The following is a 6,000-nucleotide window of genomic DNA, read 5'->3' on the forward strand; positions in this document are numbered from 1 at the left end:
AAGAAAAGCTAGACAAAGAGGGGATGAAGGAATCAAGAACTACTAGCCCCTAAATAAAAGAGAAAGAGTTAGCTGAATTAAGCTGAATTAACCCACTGAACCATAAGGGAAAATCTCTGCTCATTTTCTCCTACCACAGGGTAAACCCCCTCAAGCAGTTTTGTCTTTCTGATCACCATTTTAGACATGGCACATAGCACATGGTGTAGCATCACAAATTCTTTTTTCCAGCAAATCTGTACTGAATGCCTGCTATGTCTCAGGCGCTATCCTAAAAGTTCTAAGTTCATATCAGTGAATAAAATAGATTCAAACACTTGACCTTGTGAGCTTTATGTTCTAAGGCTGGGAGAGAACCATAAACATAAATAAACATAAGTAAAAAATATAGTATGTTCAAAAGTGATCCTGACCCATACTGTAGAAAAAAAAAAAAAAAAAAAAAACAAAAACAGATCAGGTTAAGGGAGAACAGGAATGCCAGGAATGAGGATACAATTCAAATGGAAGTTTCCAGGAAGATCCCATTCCCATCAGAAGGTGACATTTGGGCAAAGGCATGAAGGTGTCCAGGGAGAAGGCTGTTCAGCTATCTCAGGAAAGTTTAATTAACTGTCTTTTAGGATGTAAGTTTCCAAAATTAATTTACTCAGTTGTTAAAATAACTGTTAAAAAAAAATGTGGAATGTTTTGAAACAAAACACTTTTTAAAAGTCATGGCAAGGGTGCCTGGGTGGCTCAGTTGATTAAGCGTGCAACATTGGTTCACATCATGATCTTGGGGTCCATGAGTTTGAGCCCTGTGTCGGGCTCTGTGCTGACAGCTCAGAGCTTGGAGCCTGTTTTGGATTCTGTGTCTCCCTGTCTCTCTTCCCCTCCACAACTCACACTCTGTCTCTCAAACAATAAGTAAACATTAAAAAAAAAGTCATAGTAAAGACTTACTAAAACCCGTCTTAAACCCCAGTCCTTTTCTTTGGGCAAATTAATGCATTTTCTCATCTGTATAAAGGTATTTTAATAATACCTGCCATTTTGGTATATGATGCATGAAAATACTCTCCTCACAAGGCTAGGCACACAAGTGCATATTAATTAAAAGTGAGATTGGACAAAAGGAAAACGAGGCCGGAGCTACGGGCGCTTTTTCTGCCCGCGGTGTCTCAGATTCATTCTTAAGGAACTGAGAACTTAACCTTCCAAAATGTCAAAAAGACCATCTTATGCCCCACCTCCCACCCCAGCTCCTGCAACACAAATGCCCAGCACACCAGGGTTTGTGGGATACAATCCATACAGTCATCTCGCCTACAACAACTACAGGCTGGGAGGGAACCCAGGCACCATCAGCCGGGTCACGGCCTCTTCTGGTATTACGATTCCAAAACCCCCAAAGCCACCAGATAAGCCGCTGATGCCCTACATGAGGTACAGCAGAAAGGTCTGGGACCAAGTAAAAGCTTCCAACCCCGACCTAAAGTTGTGGGAGATTGGCAAGATTATTGGTGGCATGTGGCGAGATCTCACTGATGAAGAAAAACAAAAATATTTAAACGAATATGAAGCAGAAAAGATAGAGTACAATGAATCTATGAAGGCCTATCATAATTCCCCCGCATACCTTGCTTATATAAATGCAAAAAGTCGTGCAGAAGCTGCTTTAGAGGAAGAAAGTCGACAGAGACAGTCTCCCATGGAGAAAGGAGAACCTTACATGAGCATTCAGCCTGCTGAAGATCCAGATGATTATGATGATGGCTTTTCAATGAAGCATACAGCCACCGCCCGTTTCCAGAGAAACCACCGCCTCATCAGTGAAATCCCTAGTGAGAGTGTGGTGCCAGACGTTCGGTCAGTTGTCACAACAGCTAGAATGCAGGTCCTCAAACGACAGGTCCAGTCCTTAATGGTTCATCAGCAAAAACTAGAAGCTGAACTTCTTCAAATAGAGGAGAGACACCAGGAAAAGAAGAGGAAATTCCTGGAAAGCACAGATTCATTTAACAATGAACTTACAAGGTTGTGCAGTTTGAAAGTGGAAGTGGATATGGAAAAAATTGCCGCTGAAATTGCACAGGCAGAGGAACAGGCTCGCAAAAGGCAGGAGGAAAGAGAAAAAGAGGCAGTGAAGCAAGCTGAACGCAGTCAGAGCAGCATGGTTCCTGAGGAAGAGCAAGCTGCCAGTAAGACCGAGGACAAGAAGGATGACGAGAGTGTCCCAATGGAGACAGAGGAGACACACCTTGAAGAAGCGACGGAGAGCCAACAGAATGGTGAAGAAGGCACATCTACTCCTGAGGACAAGGAGAGCGGGCAAGAGGGGGTGGACAGTATGGCTGAGGAAGGGACCAGTGATAGTAACACTGGCTCAGAGAACAACAGTGCAACCGTGGAGGAACCACCAGCAGACCCCACAGCGGAAGACGAGAAGAAAGAATAAATGTTGCCTTGTTTTATGTGTTCTAAATACTTTTTTAAATGAAAAAAAGATGTTTTTTGAGTTTAAAAAAAAAAGTGAGATTCACATAACAAATAATTACCATGAATCCAAACCATTCTATTTTGTACATGGCAAGGTGACCTTTCTTGTTTTTAGTAGAAAATTTTCAAACACCTTCAAAGTTCCTAACATGACCATTACATAACTTAGGATCCATTATCTTGTCATGTTTTAAATGTTGTGTTCAGAAATTTATCATTAATTACTTAAATTTATTTTATTTCTAATGTTGTTCCAATTCAGATACAGCATTGTCCGCTATGAAGACATCCATTCATTACTTCATTTATTCAATCAGCTTTTATGCACTCTACCAATATTACTTGAATGACTTATACTTCAACTGATCCATTAGTGGTACCTAGTAATCATCCTGTAGTCTTCTAATCTATTCAACCTTCCATTCTTCCGGAAATAATTGTCCATTCTTCTAACATGGAAGATTATTCTCCAAGTTTGGCTGCTCCAGTGGACAGAGACTTTTATGACCTGGCCTTGGATGTCCATGGCATCATTTCTGCCATATCCTATCTATCAGTCAGCCACAAGCTGTCCCAGATTCAAAAGAAGGGCAATTATAGCCCTTTATTGATAGTCAGAGTATCAGAGAATTTGCAGGGTATGTTTTAAAATTTCCAGTCTGACTTCTGGCTATAAATTATTTATAATCCTCTAACATACAAAATGCACTCACCTCCTGAGAACTGGAGAACCCTCAGCACAGCATGACTCCATTCAAACCTGTGCACTAAGACAGGACCAAACTCTAGCATGGCTTCTAGCCGCATAAGGCTGTGTCCTTAGGATGACCCCAGCATTCCATTAAAAAGCTGACCCGAGAAAGCTTAAGGGTGCCAGGAGAATCTACTGTTTGTCCTAGCAAACACCTAAAGATAGGTCCCAGCCTCTTATGAAGAGTTTACAATTGTGATTCCTTTCTCTCTTCCTTTGAGATATATACGTATCTCCTATAACTCAGGAGTGTCTTTCTCAAGGACCTAAAAGCTGCTTTGTTGAAATGTAATCATCAGGAAGATAGGGCCTCAGTCTCCCAGTCTCTGTGGAATAGAATCCTAACTTCAATTATTGCCATTTTAGCAGACACAGCTGACCTAACCTCATTTACACTGACCAACTTTGTAAGTTTTTACTTGAGCCCTGCCGCTCTCCTTCCCTGCTCCCTCACTTATCCTTTTAAAACACCCAAACTCCTCTGCTCACATGGAAATGGAGGTCACTCACCTCTCTTCCCAAGTGTCAGGAGTGACTGAACAGAATCTGTTTTCACCACTTTAATTAATATATGGCTTTGTTTATCTTTGATGCTCTTCCTCCAAGATCCCATATTCTCATCCCATTAGAAATTCCAGGATATTGTTGTTTAATTCAGGTCTAGATGCAAGAGGCATTTTGGATATGGCACCTTTAGTACTATAGTTCTCAGTGTGAAGAACTATAAACTAAAAAGAAAGAATGATCCTATGCATTCATATCCAAGATACAATGGCAGGTCAGCCCTAGATAATTGCTGTAGGCAATTGACAGTAGTCCATGTTCAATGCAATTCTGAAATTGAGCAGGGCACATGTTGCCCAGTTCCTTGATAAAAGTGCCAACCTACTTCCAGGAAGTTACTTGCTCTGGCTTTTAGTTCTACATCTCGGATTCTTGGCTTCATCCTCTGGGTCAACATTTCTTTTTTTCACAAAAAATAGCCTATGTTTACAACCAAGCAGATTTCTCTGCCTGCTTCCTGCCTGTGAAGAGTTGGGAGGGGTGGTGTCCAAAGTGTTCCTTTTCATCTTGTACTGTCCTTGCCCCTTTTGGTCCAAACTAATAAAAAATATCCTTGAAAACTTTGTGGATTTTTTATGTATCAGTTTCTAATCCACTTTATCAAACAGAACTCATATCCACCACTGTCTTACAGATAAGTCCTTTTCTTACCTTGGGTTGTTGCAGTATAATGACCTTAAGGTTCTTCAGGAATTTATTATTAAGAAAGGCTAAGCCAGAGATGTCCTAAAGATCCTCAGAAGGCCATTTATGCAACTGAAAGAGTTTATAAAGCATCTTGTTAAATTTTCCTGGGGTTTTACAGTTATACATCTGCTCCATCTTTATCCTAAGACATATTTCTGATAGACCCTCAGTTTTATTTTTCCCCAAGGTCCTTTCTTACTTTGAAAATAAACCAAAAACTTTTCGACTCTGGAGACACCTGTTTCTGTTCTAGCATATAAGAAGCTGGGAAATCACCACTCCATTCTAACAGCTAGTAAAAACTTGAACAAATTGAAAAGCTACTATGTCTGATACCATGATGGATACGAATCATTATACATTTGTCTAAATCCATAAAATGTATGACACTAGGAGTGAACCCTCATGTAAACCATGGACTCCAGGTGATATTGGCATGTCAACACAGGTTCATCAATTGTAACAAAATACCACTGTAGTGGTAGATGCTGATAATGGGGGAAGATATGCATGTGAAGGGGCATGAGGTATACGGGAAATACCTATAACTTCCACTCAATTTTGCTGTGAACTTAAAACTGCTTTAAAAATAAAGTATATTAGGGGCACCTAGGTGGTTCAATAGGTTAAACTCCCCACTTCAGCTCAGGTCATGATCTCGTGGTTCACAAGTTTAAGCCCTGCATTGGGGTTTGTGCTGACAGCTCAGAGCCTGGAGCCTGCTTCCAATTCTGTGTCTACCTCTCTCTCTGCCCCTCTCCCTCCCTTCCTCCCCACCTCTCAAAAATAAACATTTCAAAAAAAATTTTTAAGTATATTAAAAAACTTACTGTGAGATAAGAGGTAAAAAATAGCTTTGTTTTTGAGCCCAATAAGTCCTAGCTCCTCTATATTTCCTTTAAACTTTGCTCAAAAATATAAAGTGTTTTTTTGTTCACTTCTCTTTCTCCTCTCTGCATCTTCTTATATGCAGCTAAATCAGTGGGTATTTTCAAAAACTGCCTGAAAATTTCCTTAGCCAAATCCATCAGTTAATATAGATAAATATTATATTTTTCACATCAACACAGATGATAGTTTTGCAAAATTTCTGCCACTACATAACAAGGGTCCTTTTATTTTCCACCCTCCAATAACAATTTCCTTACTGTCCTGACAGCCTTACTTCCCAATTTTCTGAAGCCCTGCTAGATTTTATGAAAAGTCTCAAGTTCTACCTTGCTTTAACTAATACGCTAACTTGCAGGAATAGCATTAAAGGACCTTTCAGCTTATACCAGGTGCCCTGTTCCAAAGCCAATACCATATGTTTAAGTTTTTACAACAGTAGAACCCTATTTGTAGTACTGAGTTTATGTTTTAAGTTTATAGTAAATAATTTAGCTGTTAAAATAATTATTTCTTACAGTCACAGATTTTGTAGGACAGGAATTAGGACAGGGCTCTCTGAGAATGACTGATCTCTGCTCCATCACATCTAGGGCCCCTGATGGGAAGACACAAAGGCAGGAGTGACA

The 6,000-nt window shown here is 40.0% G+C and overlaps 1 pseudogene; it reads left to right on the forward strand.

Annotated features, from left to right (window-relative positions):
- Positions 1-1,119: 1,119 nt before the first annotated feature.
- LOC132689744 (SWI/SNF-related matrix-associated actin-dependent regulator of chromatin subfamily E member 1 pseudogene) lies at positions 1,120-2,500 on the forward strand (annotated as a pseudogene).
- The last annotated feature ends 3,500 nt before the right edge of the window (positions 2,501-6,000 follow it).

This window comes from Panthera onca, chromosome A3 (assembly GCF_046562875.1).
Source record: "Panthera onca isolate mPanOnc1 chromosome A3, mPanOnc1 haplotype 2, whole genome shotgun sequence".
Taxonomy (NCBI): Eukaryota; Metazoa; Chordata; class Mammalia; order Carnivora; family Felidae; genus Panthera; species Panthera onca.